We start from the raw sequence: 14750 nt of genomic DNA, 5'->3' as shown, positions 1-14750 counted from the left end.
AAAAACATAGCATTGGATTTTTAAAAAAATCAGACTTTTCCTTTAAATAGAGGGCCTGGCCTACTTAGATTTATTATGATTACAATAGATTTATGTTTATTTTGAGCATTTTTTAATATGCATTCACACTTCTATTGTTTGTCTCTTTTTTTCTCTTTTTTTGTGAGTTTTTGAGTTTTTCCTTTTGGCTTGTTTTGTACTCTCCACTAGTTTGGAAGATATAGAGTCTCCCTTTTAACTGGTTATTCTAGAACTATAGTTGACCCTTGAAAAACAGCAGGTTTGAACTGCTCAGGTCCACGTATATGCAGATATTTTTTGATAGTAAATACTACAGTACTATAAGGTCCATGGTTGCTTGGATCCACAAATGCCAGGAACTCGGGATATGGAGGACTGACTATAAGTTATATGTGAATTAATCCCATGTTATTCAAAGGTCAACTATATGTTTTTGTGTGTATAATATGTATGTATGTGTATATATATGTAATATCTTAGTCTAAAGTCTAAAGTTATTCAATATTTTTACTCTGTTCCTGAACTAGAAAGTAACTTTTATTACCACTCTTCCTGTGTTTACAAAATTGTCCATATTTTAGGTCTTTTTAAAAATTTATCAAATTAGACAATTATTATTAACACAATTACTGTTTATTTAATATGATTTATATACCTGTTTTTCATTTTCTTTTTTCATTGTTTATTCATGTATTCCAGATTTTCCTCTGGATTAGTTTTCTTTTTCCTGAAGGGTACCTCCTTTAATAACAGATTGTTGGTATTAGCCCTCTCATATTTTTTATCTGAAATTTTATGCTTATTTTTAAGCCACCTTAAATAGCATACTATCTGATTCCTATTGTAGTAAAACAAATTTAGTGTAAAAATATTACTTCTTAAAATGTATATGAAAGTGTAATGATTTTTGTAACAGCTATTGCTTTGTATTATCCATACTCTTATACTCTTTCTGTGGCATGGATAATCAAGAATAACTTGTAGAAAAAAAAAAAAAAAAAAAAGAATAACTTGTAGGAGATTCATAATCTTTTTTCCTATTACAAAATTGGCCCAAAAATAGTTCTCCTATTTCTTTTGATTCCCACTGGAGAGTACTTTCTTTTTTGCTCTAATTGCTGGTCTATAAAAATATCTTAACTTGACTTGTGTTAATTTTCTTTACTTCGTTTAATTGTCTGGGCACTGAATTTCCTCATAAAAGGGGAGGGAATAGCTGTTATCAGTACGTTCTCATTTATTGCAAGTGTGTTGTTTCTTACGGTTTTAAAAATCAGTGCTTATTTGAGGGAGAAATTGGACTTAAAATTTCTTCATTTGTGTTTTTGTAGTTTGGACATTGTGATAAGCTGCATGACTAAGTGTGTCTAATTCTATCAATCTCCCATAAGCTTGCCCCACTTTCCTAACTTACTTAGGCTTTGGGGCCAGTATTGTTTCAAGGTGGGGAAGATGAGATTTTCTGTGCCCCTGTTATAGGATGGGAGCCCCTGTCTTGCTTTCCGTGTTTGGTTATCTGCCTTCATGGTACCTTGGCAACCTTAGCTAGGATCTCGCTATCTGCTGCCAGGCCTGCCTGCCTACCTGCCAGCCTATACCTGTCACAGCATTGCTCACTCTATCCTGTTGCCTGATGCTGTGTTCTCCAGTTACTGCTGGCCCACAGGTTGGTTGGATTCCTTCCATTAGTGAATGCTGCTGGATGAACTTTGAAGCCCATCATTTCAGTAGGCATGTCTAATTTCCCAGGACAGCCCATTTTGTTGGTATCTGAACCACTGTTCTAATGTAGCAGTTGGCATTTAGGAAAGGACAAAGTTGGTTTGTTCCACAAGCTTTCAGGAGAAAATTAGCTGCAAGTAAGAAACCTTTTTATTGAAAACATATTGAGTGTTAATATTAATATTCTTTGTCTGGTTTTAGTTTATTTTCAAACAAAAATATAACTACCACCTGTGTGCCGTAACAGTAGAATTTTAAATTGCTTATTTTATATATAAAGATAGATTTCTTACTTTCATTCTTTCTTTATTTTTTAAAAAAATTATTTATATATTTATTTGGGTTTTTTGTTTGTTTGTTTGTTTTTGGCTGTGTTGGGCCTTCACTGCTGTGTGCAGGCTTACTCTAGTTGCGGTGAGCGGGGGCTACTCTTCGTTGAGGTGCGTGGGGGCTATTCTTCGTTGCGGTGCGCAGGCTTCTCATTGTCGTGGCTTCTCTTGTTGCAAAGCACGGGCTGCAGGCGCGCGGGCTTCAGTTGTTGTGGCATGTGGGCTCAGCAGTTGTGGCTTGCAGGCTTTAGAGCGCGGGCTCAGTAGTTGTGGTGCATGGGCTTAGTTGCTCTGCGGCATGTGGGATCTTCCCGGACCAGGGTTTGAACCCGTGTCCTTTGTATTGGCAGGCAGATTCTTAACCACTGCGCCACCAGGGAAGCCCCATTCTGTATTTTGCATTTCATATTATTTTGTCATATTTAACTTGACTAAACAAATGGATTATTTTTTACAGTACTGAAATATTACCTGATTTCTTTCATTTTTAGTTGCTACCCAGTGATTAATTTTTGTAAGTTAGTGCAAGTTTCACTGTAGTGGGACTGGTTAAAATTTAGCAGTGGCAATTTTATAAATTGATACAGCAGTGGTAAAAAGTTTTTTCCAGAACATGCATTTTTGCCCCTGTGAGCTATACTTTGGAGTATATTATGGTAAATGAGAGTGGTAAATGCATTAGATTTCTTTTCTCAAATGTCATCAAACTGGTATCTTTAAGTAATTTTTTTTCCTTCTGAATCCACATGCCTTTCGCTTATGTTTACTTTCTTGGTGAATATCCACTTTTTACTTAAGGTAAAAAAGTGTATATGGATATATAGATTGTCAGCCCTCTGAAAGCAAATCTTACCTTGTTTTATTTCACAGTCCTGGCTCAATGCTTGCCCACAGTGCATAGCAGGGCTTCAATCAGTGTTTGAATAGAAGTCAATCAGATGAGCTAGCATTAAAGTTTAGATTCCGAATTTTCATTTGTCAGTATTTGCAAAGATGTAGATGATTGTAAGATAACCACTTTCCTGCAGTTCTTTATATCCAGATATCGGTATACATGATCACCTTTTCACAAGTAAGGTGTTAAATAAACATCAGTGTGGTTTGTATCATGTTTAAATATATCTTTCAGAATTTAATTATCATTATACACTTTATTTCTTTTAGCATATATGAGACTTATGGAATCACAAAGTTCTTAAATTTTATCTCTTATTTTGGAAAAAATAGAAAATTTGGTTTCTTATATTCTTTTTTGTTTTAAATCTATACTGCAGCAAACTTTATCTGTTAATAGTGGACTTATTCTTGGCACTACATCATAGCTGAAGCATAAAATATAGTTGCTTTCAAAGAGGCCTGTAGTGATTAGCTTTGGAACAGTTAAAAATTGGCACCTGGGATATCATACTTAGCCTGCTTTGCTGAAACCCCTAATCACACCTCTGTTTATAGAACAACAGTAATAGTAGGAGGTAAGCCATACTAAGTAAAGCAATTATAATTTTTTCTCTCTCTGTTTAACCAAGTAGTTATGAAAAAGCACCTGTAGATTTGATAGGCCTGTTGTCATGATTTCTGGGTAGAAATTTTACAAGTAGGTAATATTGTCTTCTAGATTAGAAAGTAGCTCAGCGGGTGAGATGTTGCTGTTAGACCCTTATTCTTTATTAATCGTTAATCAGCGACCAGTGTGAATTATAAGTGCCCACCTGAAGAAAGGCGTAATGTGTACTTTGTTTGCAAAAAGGCTATGATGTGGTTGCTGGTTTCAGTAGATTTAGCCCTTGCCAGGAACATAGTAGAAACTAGGTAAATTTTGTGAATGATGTGCCATAAGGAGTTTATGAATTTGGCTCCAGGTACTGTGGCTTTCATGCTTGCACTGGCTTCTGGCCTTGAACTAGGCATCTGTCTGGGCTGAATGTCCCTTCTTCCAGATATTAGCATGGCTGGTTCTTGATATCCAGGTCACTGTGCCTAAATGTCACCTCCTTAGAGGTCTTCCATGTTCTCCAGTTTAAATTAGCCTCTTAGGCTCTATCATATCACAATTTTTGTTTCCACAATAGCACTTATCAATACCTGATGTTTTCTTCTTCAGTTATTTCTCTCCTTTTAGAATTTTTGTCCCCGGACAAGCAGAGACATTGTCTCTCTCATTCACCTCTTTATCCCCAGGGACTAGGTCAGTACCTGGTATAAGACAGGTGCTCAAAAATGTTCCCTAACTGAATGTGTACATTTTCTCATTCAGATTTTTTGGATCATTGTTATTTGGTATGATGGCACTGTGTAAGTTATTATGGGAATAAATCATAGCGGAGCCCTAAAATATAATGACTGGCCATATCGAATTAGGGCTCTCAGGTCAATATAGTTTCATTAAGTCATCAGCAATATTAAATTAAGCTTTGCTGTTGTATTTGCTTTCTTATTATATTGATTATACATTTATTTCCATTCACAAAAATTGCAACCTGGCTAAAATCCCAGATTATATAATCAATTTCCTTTTTCAATTGACTTGGTTATTTTCAAACAAAAGAGACATTTTCTGTATTGCTGCCCAAATTCCCTTTAGGGCTTTTACAACAGTATGGCTTAAAATTCCAAGGATGAATATAGTTACATATTTTTACAGATTACAAAGTTGGGAAAATAGTTAATAAATGACTAGGACAAAGCTAATGAAAATAGTTAATGAACAACCACTAGAAAGTAGAATAAAAGTTTTCATTTATATCCAAATCAAATCTAAAATGATAATGAAAGGGCACTCTAGATTTAGTTTGGATATAAATCAAAAGACACAAGAATAGTAAGTATTTAATTTTACTTTCGGAAAGAAGTATTTACTTATGCCTTAGTATCTAGTAACCACCTATATATAGTTAAGGGAGTCTATGAATTCACATTCTGTAGAAAAAGTAGCCACTTTTAGAGCCTGTCATTAAATTTACTTTACTCGATATGTTGTTTTTGATACTCCTGAGCATAGTAGTTGTGTACAGAAAAAAATTATCCAGGGATTATATTGACTTTAAAAATTAATATTTAAAATTACAGATTCAAATTCCTAGTTTTACCTTTGTTTTATAAGTCCAGCATATAAATTATATTATTCTTATTATATCAAATTGGTAAAAATTTTGAATGATATTGAAGGTTTTGAATGATATTTAGTCACATTTACGAACTTAAACACCTTAAACCATTTAAAACTATTCATATAAAATTTATTATATTTGATTTAAGTGCTTTTCAGAAAACCAACATAATTCTTATACATCTCACAAATTAAACTTATAAATATGGTGACTCTGAAAGTTCCCATAATATGTCAACACCATGTATCAAGCTAGTGAGGTTCCTACTTATAATCATTGGTCTAAATCAGTTACTCAATTTTGTATTTTAATTGGAATTACAAGGCTGACCTATCACCCTAATAGGTCAGGTTATCTTAAAAGTCACAAATACTTAAAATATACTTGAACTTATCATAAAATGGTAATGATATGTGTTTGATTCTTCTAAATATTTTTACATTTAATTTAAATCTCCTCAGGGTTATACCATTCCAAGCAATTTTCTCAACCATTTGACACTGCATGAGGAATTTGAGCTGGATGCTTATCAGATTCTTGTCGGTTCTTGTCACAGACACATTAAAATTTATTTATAGATGACAAGGACGTATTAAGTTATTCCCTTCTTAACCATATGCCCATAATCCTATTCTAGTCATGTATACAATGTTGTCTGTAGTACCTGATTGGACTTTGTATTTCTTTGGCTCATTAAATAATTAAATGTCTTTTCACCAAACTTTCAAGACTTTTGAAGTTAGTGGAAATTTTTTGCAATGTTCTTCCTGGCTGGAGCACAAAAATCTTACTGATATTAAAAATATCTGATTGAATGCTGGCATTCTCTCAAGACTGTGTTCAGTTACAACTTTCAAGGTCATTCCACTGATATTGAGTTAAAAGTGAACAGTGAACTTTTGTTAGTCTCTTAACCCTTCTTCAAGGGTTTGTAGATGTCCTGTTACTAGGGGTGAAAAAAAGAAAGTACTCTTAAAAGGTACACTGATGCTAATCCTATGATATCTTTATATTATAAATGATAGCCTCTGTTCCTTTTAGTTTGGGTCAACATAAAATGAAGAGAGAACTCAAATCCTTTTAGAAAGTAGGGGACAATAAAGGAAACAACACTAAGCCCTACACTGTGCCAGGTGTTTTACATACATTATCTGATTTAAATTCATTTCATTCTTAACCATATAGCTGCCAGGCAGGTATTATTATTTCCTCATAAAGTGTCTTTGTTTATAGATAAAGAGATAGGGGGTCAGCAAGGTTAAAAACTTGCCAGAGTTCATAAAACTGTTAAGTGATGGAGCCAGAATTTGAATCTAGATCTGTTCATATCCAGACCTCTTTGCCTGTCGTGGCAGAAGATAAATGAAAATAAATTGTAGATGTGTTCATTAAAAAAATATGTTTCTTCCTCACATTTGCTTATTTCCCCTGCTAATATATTTAGTAGAAAAGCTAAAGTTCAGTGCATTTCCTAAATTACCACTATTGGTTTTGTAGACTCACTTGTTGGAAGTTCTAACAAGTTCTGTGGAGCTGGCATCCACTCATTTACTCTATGTAAATGAGCTTGATTAGGTAAAGGGGAGAACTGAATAATGATATGATGCTCCTAGTCTGGAAGGGAAGCTCCTGAGTTCACTACCTTCCCGACTCTGACTTGTTCTGTTCTCCTCCCTCTGCTTCATAGGAAGGAAACAAAGCTGGCCAATAAAGTGACACATTTGCCCTTGAACGGGATTAGGATAAGCTACCCCAAAATATGCCATTTTGGCATAAGTATTATTTTGAGCTGAAGGAAATAAGAGTCAACAAATGTAGGAAGAGTTCTCCGCCCTCCTCTTATCTGCATAAAAGCAGGGCATAAATTTCCCGTGTGAAGGTATCCCCTCTCCTATACCAGGAAGAGGAAAGCAGCTCTTATCACTGGATTTGGAGAGTCGGCACCGAGATGAGTCTGCATAAATAAATCTTATTAAAATAGCTGATCTTCCATTGGTTCCCCCATATATTTCCAAGTCACTTACCCACAGTTTATCGTCCCTTGAAGTCTAAACCTCCTTTCTTTTGTTAAAACGGTATATAAGCCCTTGAGTCTAACCACTTCTTTGAGTTTCACTTCTTTTCTGTGACCTCCCATGCACCTAAAATATTAATAAAAAATGTATGCCTCTTCTCCTGTTAACCTATCTTTTGTTAGTGTAATTTGCAGGCTCACCATTACTGAACCTAAGAGAGTAGAGGAAAAGCTTTTTTCCTTGACATCTAAAAGGGAAACTTGAACCTTACAAGGATAGTTCATTTTTTCCTATAACTGGGGTATCTTTTGGCTATATCAAATATTTATGCTTTTCAAAATGGTATCAAGGCTAACAATCAGTATATTATTCTAATAGCCACGTGGGTTGGATAGGACAGGTATTATTCCTATTTCTTTAGTAAGTAAATAAGAAAATGAATAACCTGAATCACTTACCTCAGGCTAACTCAGAGTAGAAAATCTGTAATCTTTTTAAACAAAAGGGAAGACTATGAGGTTCATTGTAAATATAAAATTAGATAGATTTAGGAATTCTAGATGGTTATTTATAGGAAGTTGGAGCATCTAGGTTAAGGTTAATTTTAGAAATGACTGGTACCCCCTTTGCAAAAACTATTTGGAAATATCTGTACCCACTGTGATAGCAAATAGTGCCAAATTTGGATGTAAAAGGTCTCTTAGGCAGCAAATTACTATTTAAAGTTTGAGTTAAAGCATTTGGAAAATGTTTGCCTCTTGTCCTTTAACACACTCTTGTTTTACTTGTGATTTGAGCACATATCCTAGAACAGATGTTTATTGGTACAGCCAATGTATTTGAACACAGCCTGAGGGTCAGTATGTCAGAGGATGCTCATTTTGCCTTAATTTATGAATATTGTCAATTATTATAGAAATATCTGAATGGTCATTTTATGACTTGTCTGTATCTTGTGAAAGATATATTGAATTTACTTTTTGAATCTTCAGTGGGCTTTTGGATGGAAACTTACTTTAGATTCAAATGAATTTCCTGGGATTCACTGCAGATGGACTAATCCTCTAGTCCTAATTTAAATCTTATCAACTGTCAGGAGTATCAGATCTCATTCTCCTAGAATCAGTTAGTTTATTTTTTAATTTATTTAATTTTATTTTTTTTGGTGCAGTCCACCTGGGTATCCATCCTTTAATAAAGAATGGGTTTTAAAAAATATTAGTGAATGCCTAATTCACTCTCAGATTAGCTCATGCTATATTTCTGTGCAGTTTACTGTTCCTAAAATTTGTAAGCCATAAAAATGTGCTACTGCTCAGATATCAGTTATTAATTAATTTTTAAAGTATATACTGTCAACTCTAGTGGCTTAAGTGTTCTTAGAGTTTTAAAGAACTTCCTGATAAAGCAGGATTGTGAGATATTATTATATTGGTTGTCAGTTGAAACTAGTGGGTTAAAACAAATTCTACTGAATATTTTTACAAATGCTCAAAAGTTTTTCCCCCCTATATTGGGTTATGACATATGACCCTAAATTAGATTACTTTAACCTCTTCCCCATAAGAAAACCTTTTCTGTTTAAAGAAATGTAGAATTTATTCCTTGTAAGGAGAAAATCTAGAGTTCTATTTATAAGCAGATAGTATTCAAGTGAAAAAAAAAAAACACCTCATGTTGACAATTCAGATAACTAGCTAGCAAAATCACCTTGCCTTAGAAAATACGTTGAAATGATGTGTGTGGAATCTAAAAAATAAATATACCTTAAGTGCAGTGAAACTCACCTTAATTTTAGGCTTGATCTTGGAAGTCTGAGTTACTACAGTGTCATTGACTTCAACACAAAAGGACTAAGTATATTCCCACTGTAATCAAGCTAGTATTATTAACACAGGTCCCTTTGAATTTCTGTATCTGTGGGTTTCAGTGTAGGCAGAAGACTTGCTACAGAATAACAGGATAATAAGTAGTAGCTCTTAGAGAAATAAATTTCCTTTCCTGGACTTGCTTCCTCTTCATATATGCTTAATCAGTGAAACAATTTACTTTTGAATACATGAAGTCACAGCATTTAACATTCCAAATAGGAATTATTTAAATACAGCAAAAATCTCTCTATATTAAGATGCTTGAAGAATCAAGCATTCAGGTTTATGTAACCACATAACCTTTACATGGACAACCAATTCTCAAAATATTAAAATTATGTTTAATATCAAAACTCCTTTGAATATAAGTAGTGTTTTTTATGACTTAAACGTGGCATTTTAGACATTTAAAATGAATTTTGGGTTACCAGTTAAGCAGCACTTAACCTGTATTGGTGAAGCATGGAATGAAAGTTTGTGAATGAGAATTTCTGAATTCTAATATGCCAGATAAATCAGTTTTCAACTATAGTTACTAGTTTTTATAATGGCTTTATTGAGTTATAATTCATATACCGTAAATTGTTTTCAGTATATCCACAGAGTTACTCAATCATCACCACAGTCAGTTTTAGATATTTTCATCAGCCCTAAAAGGAACCCTGTACCAAGTCATCCCCTATACCTCTCTCACCCCAGCCCTAGGCAACAGCTAATTTATTTCTTCCTGTTGTGCACATTTTGTATAAACAGAATCATACAGTATATGGTCTTTTGGGTCTGGCTTCTTTCACTTAACGAAGTGTTTACAGGGTTCATCCATGTTGTACTATGTGTCAATACTTTATTCCTTTTCATGGCCAAATAATATTCCATTATATGGATATACCATATTTATTTATCCATTCATCACTTGATGGACATTTAGGATTCTTTCCCCTTCTTGGCTATTATGAATATTCATATGTACATTTTTGTAGGGACATAGGTTTTCGTATCTTTTGGAAATATATCTAAAAGTGTATAGTTAGTAATTGAAAACATTAATTTTACATTGTTAAAAGTAAATAATGTTCTGTATAAATGAACTAACATAAGGCAACATCTTTGACTAGTGGAAATGTGTATTTTTAATCCTGGCTCTAGTATTTAAACCTTTTGTACCTCTGATTCCTTATATGGCAAGTAAGAGTTGAATTGGAAGATCCATTTAAACTCTTAAGCTCTTTCTGTGTGTGTACGTGTGTGTGTGTGTGTGTGTGTGTGTGTGTGTGTGTGTGTTTTCTCATTCACCAAACATCTGTTAAGTATCTACTCTGACAGATTCGTGCAAGGATTTGGGGATAGTGAGTCTTCGGGGGAGCTTAGAGGCTAGTAGGCAGGTGGGGAGAGGGACAGAAAAAGCAGAGCTCATAGTCAACAGTTAGAAGCCAGTGTTGTGCATGCCCAGAGGAGGGTGGAAATCACTGAATGCTGTTGGACCACTGAGGGGTGGTAACTCACCTACTGTGGGTGTGGGTGCAAGGAGGTCTGGGGAAATCTCTTCATGGAAATGATGCTTAAGCAACCGTCAGGAAGTCAGCCAAGTGGATGAATGGGCAAATGTCATTTTATAACAGAAGCTACTTGATGATTATTTCACACTTAAAATTCTGGGTGAATGAATTGTTGAAATTGACCAAGCAAGAAAAAACAGCAACACTATTTTTTTTTTTTTTTTTACTATTCATTGCCAGACTTCATCCTTATTTTTCTCATTGCAGAAGAATGTAAAACAAGCTGATTAAGCTTAAAATAACTCTTAACTCTCACTTGAACTCTTACTTGAACTATTTTAGTCACCTTCGAAACTGTTGGCAATCATCATGGGAAAATTCAGTTTTCTTTTTCTTAAGAAGAAATTAAGCTTTGTTGAATAATCATTTAATTTTTTAGTAGTTACGTATTTCCTCACGAGGAAATGTAGGAATGGCCTTGGCTGAGGGTCTCTAGTTGTGAAAGCCTCAGAATGGAGTTGTTTGGGCTAGGAATGTAGATCTCTGTAGAAGTATGGCCAGCTTCACCCTGGGAATGGGTGAAATGGTAATTGTGAGGCCTGAGTCTTGACTGCAACTCCCTTCAGAGACTGCAGTGCAGTGGCTGAGCACCACCTATGTGGAGGGTAATTTACTTCCATGAGAACTGACAGGTAAAGTCTTTTTTTTTGGGGGGGGGTTTACTTTTGAGGCTCTTGGACCCACCCACTTCTTCCTCCCTTCTTTTCTTTTTTCCTCCTTTCCTTCCCTCCCTTCCTCCCTCTCTCTTTCCTTCTTTCCTTCCCTCCTTCCTTCCCCTCTCTCTCTCTCTCTCTCTCTCTTTCTTTTTTATTGAGGTATAATATAGTAAAAGTTTAAGGTGCACAAGATGTTGATTTGATACGTTTATATATTACAATATGATTACCACTGTGGTGTTAGCTAACACCTTCATCGTGTTGCATAATTACCATTTCTTTTTTGTTGTGAGAACATTTAAGATTTGTCTCTTAGCAACTCTGAGGAATAGAATACAGCATTGTTAACTGTAGTCACAATGCTGTGCAGTAGATCTCCAGATGTATTCCAGTTATCCATCTTCTCACTGGAAGTTTGTACCTTTTGACCAATATATCCGTAATCTCTCACCTCTCTGCCCCTAGTAACCACCATCTACTCTCTTTTTTCTGTAAGTTTGACTTTTGTAGATTCCACTTAAAAGTGATAGCATACATTACTTGTCTTTCTCTGTCTGACTTACCTCACTTAGCATAATGTCCTCAAGGTCTATTCATGTCACAAATGGCAACATTTCCTTCTTTCTCATGGCTGTATCATATTCTAGTGTGTGTGTTTGTGTGTGTGTGTATACAAACACACACACACACACACACATATATATATATATATAGATATATATATGTATATCCTCTTTATCCATTCATCCATTGATGGATACTTAGGTGGTTTCCACATGTTGGTTATTGTGAATAATGCTGCAGAAACCATGGCAGTGTGTATATCTCTTTGATATCCTGTTTTCAAATCCTTTGGGTATATATCCAAACGTGGAATTACTAGATCATATGGTAGTTCTAGTTTTAATTTTTTGAGGAACCTCCATAATGTTTCCCATAGTAGCTGCATCAATTTACATTCCCACCTACAGTGCACGAGGCTTCCCTTTTCTCTACATCCTCACCAACACTTGTTATCTCTTGTCTTTTTGGTGAAAGCCGTCCTAACAGGTATGAAGTGATGTCACATTGTAGTTTTGATTTGCATTTCCCTGATGATTAGTGATATTGAGCATCTTTTCATGTACCCATTGTCCATTTGTATGACTTCTTTAGAGAAATGTCTATTCAGTTCCTCTGCCCACTTTTAAATTGGTTTGTTTGTTTTTTTGTTATTGAGTTGTACGAGTTCTTTGTATATTTTGGATGTTAACACTTATTAGATAGATGGTTTGCAAGTGTTTTCTCCCGTTCCATGGGATGCCTTTTCATTCTGTTGATTGTTTCTTTTGCTGTGCAGAAGCTTTTTAGTTTGATGTAGTCCCACTTGTTGATTTTTGCTTTTGTTGAGAGAATTCACAGTTTTCTATTCGTTTTGTAGCCAGCAGGTGAAGGGTGTGTAACTTTGGAATCCTCTCTGTGTGGTAATCTGTAGTAATCGTGGTGGTGTTCCCATAGGAGTGTTTGTAAATGATTGTGGGTCACTGGCGAAACAAACAAAACAACAACCAAAAAAGGTGTGCTGAGAGTTGTTCTAACTTGTAGAATCAAAAATCTAGTTGAAGTATTAAAAAAACTCTTTAGTGCTATTAAAACGAAAAATACAATTAACTTTGTTCATAAATTGAAATTTCCAGGAATTTTTAATCAAGATATAAGAATTCTTTCTTCCCCTCCCAAATTCTTCCCTGTCTTTTATAATCATCATTTCCTTTAAAACCTGATTTAAAGCTTCCTTTAAAGAAAGGCTTCCATCATTAAAAACTCCCCTTATCTTATTTTCTTGAATACTGATATGTAATTTATTACCTAGTTTGTATTCTCCTAATGGATTGATTTAAAATAAAATTACGGAGATATATCTGCCCTGGCCATGATGACCGAAAGGTGACTGCAGGACATGAATGATAACACTTAATTTTAATTCATGAATGCAGTTATCTGTTTTTTCATACATCTTTGGTTTTGTACTATACGTATTATTTCAGGGTCTTGTTATTTTAATTAGGCAGTTTATCTCTTCTGAGTTTTGGTTCCAGATCTATAAGTGGGAAAGATTCATACTGACCTCAGCTTTCATGATTTATTACGCTGACGCAAATGAAACATAGAACAGAGAGAAGAGAAACAACCTTTCTTAGATGAAGCAATGCATTCTTAACTTATGCTGTTAAGACTCTGTTTTTCACTACAAATGTGGCAGGCTGCTCATTCTCTGGCGGTGACCTCTACCTTGGCCCTGACTCAGCTGGTATGGTGGCTCTTTGTGCAAATATTTTCTCAACCTTCAACTTGTCACAAGAAGCTAAGCATTATCTTATGAATAATAGATTTATGATTTTTCTAGCATTAGCAGAGTGGCTAGGATACTAACTTGTTCCAGCTGTGTTTCCTGGATTTGGTTTTTCTTCTCAGGAACTGGGCTTTCTGAGCAAGAAGAAAATGAATGGTCAGTTAAATGGATTTGTAATGGGTTTGTACTGGCTTGGCCCTGAGGAGGATTAATCTGAAGACAGGTTGAGAGCACATAGAATACTTTAGGCTTTTGATGATCTAAATGTAAACTTTTGCCAAGTCATGGAGACAGGTAGCTACCCCATTACTAAGAGACTGAATCTTAGAGAGACAGAGGCACTTGCCCAAAAGTTGTCCCATGCTGGATTTAATATACACTGTCTGACTCTAAATTCCATGCACTTTTCATTCCACTGTAGTATACGAAGACCAATGAAATGAATAGATTTTTATTGGTGAGAAAATAACCATTTTCTGGACTGAATAATTAGAAAAAAACCCACAGAAGTAGAAATGACTTACTAGATTTCTTGAATGCTCCAGTTCTTTAAAATAATGCTGAGATTTTACTTCCTTCACTTTTTTGCTTTATGAGATTTTTGTCCCTTTTCTTAAATGCTGTGAAAACAAGGGACCTCCACAAAATGTAAAGTAAAAAATACATCCACGGCATCATAAAAATAATATATGTCTTTGTGTATTTTAGTTATTATTGTTCAGTAAGGTATTTTCTACCTTAGATTATAAATTCCTACAGTTAAAAGGACCAAAATGTTTATTTAATCAATTGATGCTGAGTCTTTTTTTTTTTTTAATTTATTTATTTGTATGTTTATTTTTGGCTGTGTTGGGTCTTCGTTTCTGTGCGAGGGCTTTCTCTAGTTGTGGCAAGCGGGGGCCACTCTTCATCGCAGTGCGCGGGCCTCTCACTATCGTGGCCTCTCTTGTTGCGGAGCACAGGCTCCAGCTGCACAGGCTCAGTAGTTGTGGCTCACGGGCCTAGTTGCTCTGCAGCATGTGGGATCTTCCCAGACCAGGGCTCGAACCCATGTCCCCTGCATTGGCAGGCAGATTCTCAACCACTGCGCTGCCAGGGAAGCCCTGAAGCTGAGTCTTATACTCAAAAAAGAAAGAAAAGA

At 35.1% G+C, this 14750-nt stretch overlaps 1 protein-coding gene across 1 annotated transcript in view; it reads left to right on the top strand.

Annotated features, from left to right (window-relative positions):
• PPP1R9A (protein phosphatase 1 regulatory subunit 9A) overlaps window positions 1–14750 on the top strand; it is a 316728-nt gene that overhangs the window by 50665 nt on the left and 251313 nt on the right. The window lies entirely within an intron of this gene.

This window comes from Tursiops truncatus, chromosome 9, assembly GCF_011762595.2.
Source record: "Tursiops truncatus isolate mTurTru1 chromosome 9, mTurTru1.mat.Y, whole genome shotgun sequence".
Taxonomy (NCBI): domain Eukaryota; kingdom Metazoa; phylum Chordata; class Mammalia; order Artiodactyla; family Delphinidae; genus Tursiops; species Tursiops truncatus.
This window is presented reverse-complemented; position numbering and strand designations above follow the sequence as displayed.